General features: G+C 44.3%; 1 long non-coding RNA gene across 1 annotated transcript; it reads left to right on the top strand.

Moving 5' to 3' along the window:
* Positions 1-372: 372 nt before the first annotated feature.
* Positions 373-14,306, top strand: LOC310675897. Its single transcript, XR_014510294.1, has 3 exons — positions 373-436; positions 13,088-13,189; positions 14,166-14,306. It is a non-coding gene; the product is annotated as an uncharacterized lncRNA (long non-coding RNA).
* Positions 14,307-14,562: the final 256 nt, after the last annotated feature.

Genomic DNA, 14,562 nt, shown 5'->3' with positions numbered 1-14,562 from the left:
TGAAACCCCCCGGGTGGCTGATACATTGGGTATACATAACATATTCAAATCAACCATATGTACAATTCTATATATGTTAACACTCCTCCATCCACAAGGTTTATTTAACTTTTAACATTTTTATTGCTCCAGATTGTTCAAACCTACCCAAATAATTCAATATCTTCTCAAACCAATCCTCCTCTTTCTCACTGACCTTAAACCCTTTCATTCTGTGTGTCTTCACAGTTAGATATTCTACAATTATAATATTATTCAGTTTTTTCCTCCATTAGTTCAACCCTAGCTCTTCTGCATTTTTCCACCCTTTTCTGTTTTCTAATTCTCTTTTTTGGAAAATAGGAAGCCACTGTTCCATCTAGCTCAGTATTGTCTACTTCAGGATTTCAGACAGGAGAGTCCTGATCTGGAAGCAAACTTGGGAATGTTGGAGCAGGTTGGTCTGTTAGTTTCTGTTTGCCACTGAGCAGTGCTTTGGAGTCACAAGACTCTGTTTACATTCCACACATTCCAGAGACAGTCCAGGCTGTTGGAAGTCTAACAGGAGATGGGATACGGATGTGATGTACTGGTTTTCTGTTCCTTTGTTGTTCAGTTGCTCTCAGCTTTCATAGAGAGAGGATGTTTCTTTTCTGTCTGCATAGCAAGAAATAAAACTCTTTAGCCATAAATCTCATCACTTCCGTGTGCTGCTTTGATTCTCTGATGGATGGGAATGTGCCTGAGGCCTCATCAAAGGCTCAGGTCGTTAATCACGTCGGGAGGCGATTCCGGAAGATGAGCTTTATTAGCTTGGCCGAGATGTCGGGAGATCCCGACATTTTCTGCTGCAAAATGCAGGCCAAACAAAATCTTCATCCTTCCCTATCCCATGTTGAATGGCAACCTCCAAGGATTATTTTCAAGAATAAATAAACCAAAGGAGAGATGTGGCACCCCATGTCTCATTTAGCGTTGCTTTCAACCTCGACATTGCAATAGGAAAGTTTATTACCCATTCATTCATTAAGTTGTGTAACTCGTTCGGCCGGTCCCACTTCAAGTTCAACCCTCTATGTTTCCACATCACATTGACCTCTTTTTTTAAAAAAGAATTTCTTCTGAAACGTCACCAGCATTTTCATGCAAATTTCTCCTAATATACACATTCGCATGCAATCACGCCAATTATACACATACAATGCAATTTTATGTTATTTTCAGTAGTATATAGTATATATATTCACTATACCACAGCATGTGTCTTTTTGTACACATTCGTTGACTGCGATTTAGCACTGCAAAATTCGCAATTTAGCACTGAAAATTAGGAGCAAATTTCAAGTGAAGGCTGCAAAGGATGAAGTGTGAATGGCACAGGTTCCCCATTAAATGGATCGGGTTGCTTCCCCTCCTTATGTTTAATGCAATTCTGTTGAAATATCCCAAATCACATACAGACTGCAGCCATCATTTGATTCACTGTAGGGTTGAAACAGGCATCACATGATCATTCCTCTTGGATCTTTCCTTCTTATCAGATTGGCCACTTTCCCAGCAAGGGGAGCAAAGCTGAAAGATGGCAAACCTCTGACATACACTGGCAACCAGCCATTACATAACAGCCTGCCCAGTCCTTAGGCGTGTTCCAATTCAACTAATTTTAACCATCCATTTGCCTTCCACTCAGCTCTGGCTGAGCTTCTTGTTTGCTGAAAAACACCACCACCCTCGCTGGTTTGCATGTTCATCAACCACCGAAGGTGTTGCTTGTCTACTGTTTCCTTATTTGATCACCTTTAACTTTGAGACACACTCTCCCTGCTCCGTTGACACAATTTCACACTTCGTAAAGCACCTGACAGCGTAGCCGTTTTAAACACTCTTACAATAAATCCAGCCTGGTATTAACGTGAACGAGGGAGATCTGAGCTCTACAAGCAGTGAACATGACACTAACATTTTGGAAGGAAGGTTCCCGTTCTTATCGAGCTCCACGAAATGCACTTGATTTGTTCCGAGGCTTGACATTTATATGAAAGCTTCCAGATATCTGACTCTAGCTCCTATCAGAACCAGACTCTGTGGGACTGGTAGGGTGGAAGACAAAGAGACCAGCAAGAGAGGTTCAAACAGGCTCTGAACTTGCCTCCTGGTGACCCAGGAACCAATGAGAGTTGTTGAGTTGATCAGCCAATATGGAGAGAAAGAGTAGAATTGAAGTTAGATGCTGACAGATAGGGAATGTCCGAGAAGAGGTCAGACAGGGATTGCCCATGGGTTAGGCAAGGACCTGGGATTAGAAGAACTGGATGAGTAGAAGGGGACCTCTGGCTATCTGAGCCGACTTAGACAGGATTAATCTGTCAATGGGGTCAGAGAGTGAATTGTCTCAGTTAGAGATGGGTCAGAAGAGGTTTTACCTACCTGTGTAGAAGGTTAGGATTCTAGATGGGGCTGGAAGTGCTTTACAGGTAGTATAAGATAATAGGTATCCTCGAAAGAGTTTCTCTGTCCAATGATGGATTTAAAGCTTGACCATAAGCTTTGTTTGTTGTGTTGTGCTTCCCAAAAAGTAACCACTAAGCCAGGGGTCAGCAAACTTTTTCATCCACTGTTCCTCAGATCTTATGGGGGGGGGGGGGCTGGACTATATTTTGAAAAATATAAATACCCTGTAAGCTGGTCCCACAACTCTGTCTCCGGACCTGGAGGAGGAATGCACTCTGCACGTGCTAGGAGCACATCTCGGTGATGCCCGCTCCCCAGCATTGTTGACAAGCAGCAGCCACTCCATCGGCCTGTCCCTGCGGAGCTCCCAGGCGGTGTGTATCACATGCTGTGGCCCGTCATCCAAGGCCAGGTTCGTGGGCAGGCAGCACACACGGAATGCCGGGCAGGCAGCGAGCAGCTCGCCCTCCAGCTGCTCCAGCATGGCCACTGAGTGCGCCACCACCAGCAGCGCTGAGCTGTGTGCCAGCCCCGCGGCACACCCCGTGGCCAAGCTCTGGCTGAAGCCCCACAATGTCCTAGTCGTGATGCCCATGGCCCAGACTCAGGCATGGGTGATGAGGCTTCGGATTGGCCAGTGTCACGGAAGTCAGTCCTCACGGGGCGAGCCATCCACAGTGAGCGGGGATTGACCGAGCGGGCAGCAGGGTCCGCGGGCTGGATTTACAAGCCTGGGGGGCTGCATCCAACCCCCAAGTCTTAGTCTGCCAACCCCTGCACTAAGCTATAACTTTATTAGTTCCTCTGGGTGAGGGTTAAGCAGCCACAAATCCCCATTCACCTAATTATAATATTTTGCTGCTAGTAAAAAACATAAATGCTACAACAATCAGTACATTCAAAATGTCTGCTGTGGGAATACAGGAAGTGATGTGTCTTATAACACACCAATAATAATGGTTGTGTTGTCCAGCACCCATGTTAGGTGCCTGTTTTAAACATGGCAGCCTCTTTTCCTTTTCCTTCCTGGGAGGTATTTAAGTAATGGTTGAATGGCCATCTGCCATGGATGCTTTAGTTGAGATTCGTGCATTGCAGGGGGTTGGACTAGATGACCCTCAGGGTCTCTCCCAACTCTACAATTCTATGATTCAGACTGTTGTGGGATGTCCCCCCCCCCCCCATAGATGTATTCTGCAACATGTCATTGATACAATAATAGTGCATTAGTCATAGATTTATATTCTGGACGTCATTCTATGTCACTAGCTGTTCCATGATTCTTCCCCAATGCTACCACATCAATGCCATCTGGCATCTTGTGTTGTATTACAACAAAACCAAGGCAAAAAAAGCCTGGAACATTTGCGCTATGAAAAGTTGTGGAATTTCCGCAGGAAGCTACAGGACAGGCACCAAAATCTCTGTCCTGAAACATTTGCGGCTGTAAGTAATATTGAAAGCAGGATCATCTTTAACCTTTCTCTGTAGCATTAGAGCACAAAAATCAAGCATACAGAATAGAAAGGATGCCTTAAGTGGCTCTGAACCTTACTTGCATCTGAGTAGACATACAGAGGATTGTTTCACTAACATTTCCCCTCCCTGTACCTTTTCCAGCTGGAATGGATTTTGGGTGATGTTTTAAGATGTATATGTCATACACACTTGAATGTCTTCAATGGATTTTTAATGTAATCTTTCTATATGGTTATGCTTCAGCTGTGCTTCTGAATCTATAAAATGTGGTGACTAATCTATCTGGAAGGGAAAGATGGGGTTTGTGAAATAGGTTTGCATTTTTATTTGCAGCATTTTCTTTATTCCGGAATAACATTAGTAGAGTGAGTTGGAATTGTGTGAGGCGTTGGTCTCAAATGAACCAGCAGCTGGATAAATAAAATCTATGTGTCACTGCATCACAGTTCTGGTGACGCTGATAAAGAACTGACAAATGTCTTACAGATCCTTGAGGCCATCGTCTTTCACCAGCTAGTTTGCTCAACTGCATTTTGAAGAGATCATATAAAGTAAATTGTTTTTTTCCCCCTTGTGGCTTGCTGAAAGAGAGAAAAGCTCTGGTACTTTCAGCCTGCTATCATAGACTCATAGAGTTTTGGCGAGACATGCTTGGATACCATACTTTGGGTAACCCTTGTGTCCAATGATTTGACTCAAACATTTTAGGCCAATTCTTGTCCGTGAAAGCAAAACCATATCATCTGCGTATAGAAGGATGGGAATGCTTGATGCGTTGAGTTTTGGGCTGTGGGCAGCCACCTGTTTTAGTACAGAAGTGAGGTCATTAAGAAAAACAAAAAGATCAACTCTGCATCCCCAAATGGAAACCAGAGTTAGAGGTCATACATTTTCTATTATTGGGGAATCATCAGGAGCTCACCAAGTTAGTGGCTAAATATCTTTATCTGGTTTTTTGTCGTCGAAACACATTGCAGATGTCTGATCTTCCTGGAGACCTAGAGATATAATGTCAGACTGCTCTGCCTCTTTCATTTGACAAATGTTTTGTGTCACTGGGAAGGCGGTAATTCTGTATTGATTTGCTATGGATGTTTGTATGTGGTGCCAATAAAAGGTTTGATGATGATGATGATTTGACTCAAATCAAAAAACATAAGAAGAATATGGGACAGCTGCATATTCCTGCATTGCAGGGGTTTGGATTGGATGATCTTCAGGGTCCCTTCCAGCGTTACAATTCTATGACTCTATGATTCTCTAAAACTGCTGGATCAGACCAATGCCCCTTTTTGTCCAGCATCCTGTTCTGACAGCAGCCAAACTGATGTCCATGAGAAGCCTACAAGCAAAATCTTAGTGCAACAACACTGCACTCTGGAACATGTGCAGAGGAGGGCAACCAAGATGACCAAAGGTATGGAAACCAAGCCTTATGAGGATCAGTTGAGGGAGTTGGATATGTTTAGCCTGGATAAGGGGAGACTAAGAGGAGATCCTAGACAGCATCTTAAAAAGCAGAGACATCACCTTGCCGACAAAGGTCCGTATAATTAAAGCTATGGTTTTCCCTGTAGTGATTTATGGAAGTGAGAGTTGGACCATAAAGAAGGCTGATCGCCAAATAATTGATGCTTTTGAATTATGGTGCTGGAGGAGACTCTTGAGAGTCCCATGGACTGCAAGAAGCTCAAACCTCTCCATTCTGAAGGAAATCAGCCCTGAGTGCTCACTGGAAGGACAGATCCTGAAGCTGAGGCTCCCTGGAAAAGACCCTGGTGTTGGGAAAAATTGAGGGCACAAGGAGAAGGGAACGACAGAGGATGACAGAGGACAAGATGGTTGGACAGTGTTCTCGAAGCTACTAACATGAGCTTGACCAAAGTGTGGGAAGCAGTGGAAGACAGGAGTGTCTGGCATGCTCTGTTCCATGAGGTCACGAAGAGTTGGACATGACTAAACGACTAAACAACAACAAAGAGGAGATATGATAGCCATCTTCAAATATCTGAAGGGCTGTCACATGGAAGATGGAGCAAGTTTGCTTTCCCCTGCTCTGAAGGGTAGAAAGGTTGGAATCGAACAGAGGAGGTTGCTGAACTAGTTCGACAAGTTTCATTGCCATTGGTTTCATTTACACATATATGCAACCTGAGCATGTGATGGAGGGGCCCATAGCATGAACACTCCAAAAGATCTTGTTTTCTCTTGTTCTGAAGGGTAAGACCTAAACCAACGACTTCAAGTTAGAAGAAAGGAGATTCCTTGCTAAACATCAGGAAGAGCTTTCTGAGGATAAGAGGTGTTAGACAGTGGAACGGTCTCCCTCGAGAGGTTGTGGACTCTTCTTCCTTGGAGGTTTTTAAGCAGAGGTCGAATAGCCATCTGCCATGAAGGCTTTAGTGAGATTCCTGCATTGCAGGGGGTTGGACTAGATAACTCTTGGGGTCCCTTCCAACTCTACAATTCTTCCCAGCAACTGGTATTCAGAGGAATACTGCTTTTGACAGTAGTGGAAGAACATAACCATTGGCTTCACATATACGTGTCGGCAAGAATTCTTGTTTATATATGGGTTCAGAGGGCAGAAGTACTCAGCAACTAGAAATTATCAGAAATGCTGCCCTCGAGGTGCATGTTCAGGCAGATGCACCAAGGAGCGAAACAGCAACCATTATTACATCTATAACACAGCCTGGAGCATAGGTGACTTTAAGAGGAAACAAGAAAGAGAGAAAGAAAGATAGATATACAGCTAGTAGGATAGGAAGTGGACTCCTTCAAGGAGTACAGAAATCCCAGTGACTTCAGTTGCATCACCTTAAGGCTTAAACTTCCACGAAAGACTTCACATGCCAAACAGCGTATTGGAATGCAATGGAGTTATTCTTAAGCATAACACACCGTACACACTTGAATGCATTGAATGGATTTTTAATGTATTCCCTCTGTGCCGAGAGCCGGCATGGCAAAATGAAGCTTGAAGCACAATTTGGGTTGTTTGTCACAAACAAGTTGTGTAAGATGGGAGGGTGAAAAGAAAAGAAAGAAAAGGAAAGGAAAGTTCTGTCCTTCTTTCCCCTCTGCATCCTCATCACTGAAAATCACCTTGGGTCAGGAGACAATTTCAGATGTCTTTCCCCTCTACTGAGAATGGCTCCTTCGCCCCCAGCAGCGGTGGAATATATTGAATTTATAGGGCGACATTCACACTGCATGTCTGCTAAAACCCAGGCACTTGTAATTTAAGGGGAAGTCATTTATTCTCCAGCGGGTCCTCTGTCAGAGCGTTTTGCGAAAGCTTTCAAAGTCGTCATTTAAACAGGGCATCCATCACATGACGCCAGGCTCCTTAGCCAAGCAAAGATTTTCACACCGCTGCGCCTGGGATGTAAACAAAGATCATGCATTTGATTTTTGTATCGATCACTTTGAGGGAGGCTAAAAGCATTGCGCGAGACAAAAGGGACTCTCCAGATCCAAACAGCCTGCCAAGCTTGGTTTACTTCTTCCTCTATCAGGCACGGGCTCTTTCCCCCTCTCTCTTTCTCTCCTTCAATTTCCAGAACCTTCTATCTGATTGCAATTCTTTTCTTCTTTTCTTTTCTTGTCCTCATACCCTTTTTGTGGTGATTAATGACAGGCCAGCTTCGGGAGGTTGCTTGATACTGCTTGACTGAGCTAAACAGAGAGGACAAACAATCTCTTTCTGGGGTTCGTGCGTCCTGGTAAAACACTGTTCTTGCAATCTCTGGAAGGTCAGCCGAATTTGAAAGGAGGGAAACGAGTGTCTCTGGCAAGGGGGTGTGGGGGTGGGAAAAGTCACGTAAATACAACATCCAGCCAACATATCATGGGAAGGCATCTGTTTGTACAGTGGTACCTCAGGTTAAGAACTTAATTCGTTCTGGAGGTCCATTCTTAACCTGAAACTGTTCTTAACCTGAGGTACCACTTTAGCTAATGGGGCCTGCTGCTGCTGCTGTGCCACGGGAGCACAATTTCTGTTCTCATCCTGAAGCAAAGTTCTTAACCCGAGGTACTATTTCTGGGTTAGCAGAGTCTATAACCTGAAGCATCTGTAATCTGAAGCATCTGTAACCCAAGGTACCACTGTATTCCATGTCATGTTGTTGTTGTTTAGTCATTTAGTCATATCCTACTCTTTATGACCCCATGGACCAGAGCACGCCAGGCACTCCTGTCTTCCACTGCCTCCCACAGTTTGGTCAAACTCATGCTGGTAGCTTCGAGAACACTGTCCAACCATCTCGTCCTCTGTCGTCCCCTTCTCCGTGTGCCCTCCATCTTTCCCAACATCAGGGTCTTTTCCATGGAGTCTTCTCATGAGGTGGCCCAAAGTATTGGAGCCTCATCTTCAGGATCTGTCCTTCCAGTGAGCACTCAGGGCTGATTTCCTTCAGAATGGAGAGGTTTGATTTTCTTGCAGTCCATGGGACTCTCAAGCGTCTCCTCCAGCACCATAATTCAAAAGCATCAATTATTTGGCGATCAGCCTTCTTTATGGTCCAGCTCTCACTTCCATAAATCACTACTGGGAAAACCATACCTTTAACTATAAGGGCCTTTGTTGGCAAGGTGATGTCTCTGCATAGCCTCCCTCCCCCATCTTAGGCTGAGCAGCAACAGCAGTCATGCTGCTCAACAGAGTTTGGATCCGGTGTAACTTCACACTAGGTTTCTTTTATGCCAGTTTAAGATTGCTCCCCGAGTCAGTTCCACTTACAGCAAATGTTTCTTATGGCTGTCTCTCCTATGAGTTAAAGCAGTACCTAAACACAATTCAGCAAACATTCAGAAAAGACATTTCAGGTTTTTGGAAATAATTGCTCTCCATTTCCTTCTCTCTCTCTCTCTCTCTCTCTCGTTTCATGTGATGTGGCTTCAGGGAGAAAAATCCGAGTTTCCAATAATCACTGGCATGTTGAACCAAATCTCTCCCCGGTACCTGCTTTGTATATCTTAGCTCTTGTCTCCTGCAAGGCATCAGATAGGATCTTTCGTCAGGTGTTGCAAATTGGATGGACTAGTGCCTAAATCACACCCAGCAGGGTGTTCATTCCAAAGCTACAGTATTGCATATCGCCGCTGAAAGCATATCTTCATACAGAATGTAAGGATTTCAATAAAATGCCCCCCCCAAAAAAGTATCAGAATAAATTAATTTGACAGATTGTGTCAGAGAGCCAGATAACCAGATCCTATCAGATTTGGCATTGTGCTCTTCTCAGAGTCGCTACATCCCAAAGTACCCCTAAGATTATGCAATGGTTAGATTTTGGTGATGCACAGTGCATGGGACTGCCTAGGGAGATTGCATGGAAAGTTTCAAACAGCTCAGATTACACCTGCAAGGTGGCTGATAAAAATCAGAGGAATGATAACTTCCCTGGCTATTTTTTTTCTGGACACAATTTAAATTCAAAACACAATTTTGTTTTGTCCCCCAAAGCTCTAAATTGCCTGGTGCTGGGATACCTGAAGGACCACTTTCTTTCATATAAGCTTGTCCCGGTGTTAAGATCTGAGAGTTGTATCCCAAGGCTGCATGTATGGAGATTCAGTCACACAGTGGGACTTCTCCTTCCCCTCCTCAAATTTCGAGGTTGAACATGGGCAGCCTGCAGGAGAGAGAAGAGAAGGAAGTTTCATTTCACAAAGTCTGCCATGGAATGACAAACTCAGATACTAACCCCAAAACCTCCACATTCCCATTTGCCTCCTTTGTGGGCATCTCGCCATCTCTGGTCATCCTTCTCCTGGTTACTACTATAATCCTGCTCTGATGAGTTTTGATTACAAGATAAAATACTTCTGGCTTACATGGGCATTTCATTTAAAGAAACTGATTTGATCCTACATTGCAGGGGCTTGGACTAGAGATGTTTTGGGATCCCTTCCAACCCTTCTTTAAAATAATAATAATCTGTTTTTTCTCTTCTTGTAGTTGTGGCTGCGTCTTGTAAGACATCTCAGAAATCTTTGGTGATTTGGTGGGCTATCAAAATTGTAAATAATAATTTTAATAAATAAGCTGAAATGCATATTAAAATTTCACCCTGCCCCCCCATTTATCAAATGCAATTGCAGTGGAACCTTGGTTTTTTAACATAATCCGTTCCAGAAATCCGTTCAAGTTCTGAAATGTTCAAAAACTGAGGATCCAAGGGGTGGCTGCAAAGTCAATGGGGGGGGGGGGGGATGAAAAATGTGCCTTGGAAGCCATTTGACTTCTAAGGTGCATTCGCAAACAGAAACATTCTGGGTTTTCAGCGTTCGGCTTCAGAAACGTTTGGCAGCTGAGATATTCGAAAATAGAGATTTGACTGTACTGTATATGTCTGTGTGTCAAATTGTTTTCAAGTTTTAATTTTTCCTTTGTTCCTTTGGGCACTTGTATACAAGTACCTAGCGTAAAATATAGTCATGCAGATAACTAGTAAGTAATATAAATAAGCTGCTGTCAAATATCATTCATTGGAACTGATGGTTTGACAACTGATGACAGTGCCTAGAAAAGGTCTGTTCAGTTTCAAAATGGTGGATGGAAACTTCGCTTTAACTTTAGGGACCTTAAAAAAAACAACCCCTTCTTAGTAATAGTCTATTCTTCCCTTATTTTGTCTGGCAAACCTTAATTTACCTTGACCAAGGGAGTTTTTAACAAGGCAGTCAGAAGAAACTTATTTAGCAAAGGTTTTATAGGTAAAACCTCATTCCTATAAAATGCTTTGTTTACAAGAATATCCTAGGAGAGATCAAGGTAAAGAAGAACGTGTTAACGTCAACCATTCCTTTAGAATTGCTCTGGCTTGTACTAATAAAAAAAAGAACTTAATGTGATTTGCTCATAACATCGAAATCCACAGTTTGTAGGTCTGTGGAGTCTTGGGTACTTAACTCCTCCTTTGCCACGGATACCAGGTAAGGACAGAAAATGGAGAAAAAATCCTGTGGATTTTTAGTTTGAGGAAGGTTTGAGATTCAAAGCCTTGCAGTCCTACTTATGTTTACCCGAGAATAGGGCAGGGGCAGACATTCAGTTCAGTTTGTGTTTAAAGGTGAACCTGACAAATTTGCCATTTCTAAAACAATATGTTTTAGAATATGTTTTAAAAGCTATGGACATGAGAGCTGGACCATAAAGAAGGCTGATTGCCAAAGAATTGATGCTTGTGAATTCTGGTGCTGGAGGAGACTCTTGAGAGTCCCATGGACTGCAAGAAGATCAAACCTCTCCATTCTGAAGGGAATCAGCCCTGAGTGCTCACTGGAAGGACAGATCGTGAAGCTGAGGCTCCAATACTTTGGCCACCTCATGAGAAGAGAAGACTCCCTGGAAAAGACCCTGATGGTGGGAAAGATGGAGGGCACAAGGAGAAGGGGATGACAGAGGACAAGATGGTTGGACATTGTTCTCGAAGCTACCAGCATGAGTTTGACCAAACTGCGGGAGGCAGTGGAAGACAGGAGTGCCTGGCGTGCTCTGGTCCATGGGGTCACGAAGAGTCAGACACGACTAAATGACTAAACAACAACAATAATCAGCAGAGGGGGTCCTCTTGACTGTCCCTCTATCCTCAGAGGCTCAGTGGGGTTGGGAGATGGCCTTCTCTTTGGTAGCCCCCTAAGCTGTGAATTCGCAAATGCTGAGGACGTGCCTTTTTCTGCGGGAGGCAGTGGAAGACAGGAGTGCCTGGCGTGCTCTGGTCCATGGGGTCACAAAGAGTCGGACACGACTAAACGACTAAACAACAACAAAACAGTATGTACATGGAGGGACAGCAGACCTATGGAATTCTCACATCTTGCAGTTTTGCCATGCAGTTCTCCAGCCAGGCAAACCAAGCAATGTGTGCAAAAATGCATATATTGAGCCAAGGTAGTCATTAAAATGCACATGTTGGTGAAAATAATATACAAAAACGCATTATCTTAGGCTACATCGCATACAAAAATGTGCATATTGAGAGAAATTCACACAAAAATGCTGGTCAATTTTCAGGAGGACTTACGGTAATTTTTTTTGCAAACAGATGTGGAAATGTGGGAACTTAAGAACTTAAGATTGGGGGAAAAAGAGAAGCAGAGGGGAACTGAAACTGACAGAATCATCCACCCAGCTCCTTTAAGTAACTCTGGTTTTTTGGATCAGATGACAAAAATTTTAGAGCCCACTTCACAAGTGGCTTAAAGTATGTGGGTCCAATTGATTTCCATTTGATGGATGTCAATGGACTCAAATTGATTTGCACTTTAAATATTGCATCTTAACTGAGTCTCTTCTGGATGGGATGGCCCTTCTCTAACACGTCAGGGCCATTCCAACCTGGGGAGACTACCTGATCCAATTTTAACTTTGAAGGTCGAAGTGGTCCCTGTGGCATGAAGGATGTCTTGCCATCAGATGGTTGCACACACCAGTTGGCCAGTTATCCATGCTCTCGTAGCATCCCACTTGGATTGTGGAATGGGCTGTATGTGGGGCTTCCTTTGAAGGCTGTTTGGAAACACTAGTTGGTACCATGGACAGCATCTAGAATACTTTTAATATCTAGGTGTAGGGGGACAGGTATCTCCAGTTTTAAAACAGCCTTCACTAGCCCTTGGTTGCTTTCTGGCCTGAGCTGTCCGCTCACTCTAGCCAAACTACTGCCCATAGACCAGGCCTGACACCCGTCCCGTTCCTCAGCCACACTCTCCAGGGTAGCTTCCCCAACCACACAGTGTGGTTTCCAAAGCATGCTGGATACAATAAATCTGTAGAAAAATGCAGTTGTGACTGGTGCCCACTGGGACTGGAAGGGCAGAAGGCAAGGAGCCAAAACAGAGTTCTACAAGGGCAGCACTGAGACCCAAGAGGAGGAAACTGATAGCTAGCCTCATTAAGTAAGAAGGCAGGAAGGTGGGAGCTGACTGAGGAAAGATTGAGACCATATCTACTGTCATGCGTCCAAGTTCCCAGCTTGATAACACTGCAAGCATCGTTAATTAAAAAGGAGGATTTATTGCAAAAACAACAGATAGCTCCGGATGGGTGTAACAAAGCCTCTGGCAGTACCAGTCAAGATGACCCGTCTGAAGACTGCTTCCAGTGTGACCAGAAGCAACTGAACTTTCGCTTCATACACCTTTTGTTTTGCTTCCTGTCTTGCAGCCCTCCCATTTGTCAAGACCTCGGACTGAGTGGGTCAGCTCCTTCCTCTTCCGCATTCTCTGAGAGGCTCTCTTAACTCTTTCCTGCCTGTTTGTGCTTCTGGTGAGCTTTGACTGCGTTCTAGCTTGCTCCCCATTTCCTTATCAGCTGGCATTCCAAGGGCTGGGGGCATTGGCACTAGTCAATGCCCATCCTGCATGGCAGTTAACCCTCTCTGTTCCTGGCTGCTTTCTTCAGTTGGCTGCAACCCTTGCCTGGGAGCTGGCTCATTAATGACATCAACACCATACATTTATAGCACTATGATGGCGCTTTAAAGAGTCATGGCTCCCCATAAATATTTCCGGAGAGTTGTTAGGAGGCCCCTATTCCCCTCACAGAGCTGCAATAATCAGAATGGTTTGATATTCAATTCTCCATCATAGGGAACTCTGAGAATTGGAGCTCTGCGAGGACAATAGGGGCCTCATGACAAGTCTCAGCACCCCTTAACATACAATTGTTCCCAGAATTCTTTTTTAGGGGGAAACCTGGCCGCTTAAAGTGTCATCATAGCTCTTTAAATGTATGGTGTGATTGTGGCATGAAGTTGGTCGGGGAGTACCCTGATTGCCCTACTAGAGAAGACTTCACTGAAATCATGTATCTCTATTTTAAAGTGTTCTTAAAGGTAAAAGGTAAAGGGACCCCTGACCGTTAGGTCCAGTTGTGGCCAACTCTGGGGTTGCAGCGCTCATCTCGCTTTACTGGCCAAGGGAGCCAGCGTACAGCTTCTGAGTCATGTGGCTAGCATGACTAAGCCACTTCTGGCGAACCAGATCAGCGCATGGAAATGCCGTTTACGTTCCCGCCAGAGTGGTACCTATTTATCTACTTGCACTTTGACGTGCTTTCGAACTGCTAGATTGGCAGGAGCTGGGAGCGAGCAATGGGAGCTCACCCCATTGCAGGAATTCAAACTGCTGACCTTCTGATCGGCAAGCCCTAGGCTCTGTGGTTTAGACTACAGCGCCAGCCGTGTCCCATTTCCGTTCTCTTACCTGCTCTAAAACAGAGTGCACCACTGTTTTCCCTCCAGGTTTCCCTGGAGGTGGGATGTGGCATTGCTTTACAGCTGCAGGATGTGTTTCATCGTCCTTCATCATCTCCCCTGCCCCTTCTGCTGCCCAGTTCTGGATCTCATTGACACCGAAAATGGAACGAAGCTAATCATCTGCTCCTTTGGGTAAGAGACCATTTAATACAGATGGCAAATCAGTTCCTTTTTCAGAGAGAGCATTTAATTAAATTAAAGTGTTTCAACACTGAAATATTAAAAAGGAGGGGCGGGGGAACAACAGTAGCTGGATTTTATCATCTCTATAATGGAAAAAGGCCAGAAGTTCTGCTTTGCAGTCTGATTACCTCTGAAGTCCCCGCTAGCTTTTGTGGCTCGTCTTAATGGGTAGAGCTGTCTCATCCTGTCAATCAAGATC

This window comes from Podarcis tiliguerta (genome assembly GCF_965153285.1).
Source record: "Podarcis tiliguerta genome assembly, chromosome: 4".
NCBI classification, from domain to species: Eukaryota; Metazoa; Chordata; class Lepidosauria; order Squamata; family Lacertidae; genus Podarcis; species Podarcis tiliguerta.
The sequence above is the reverse complement of the archived record's forward strand: the minus strand, read 5'-3'. Positions and strand labels throughout refer to the sequence as shown.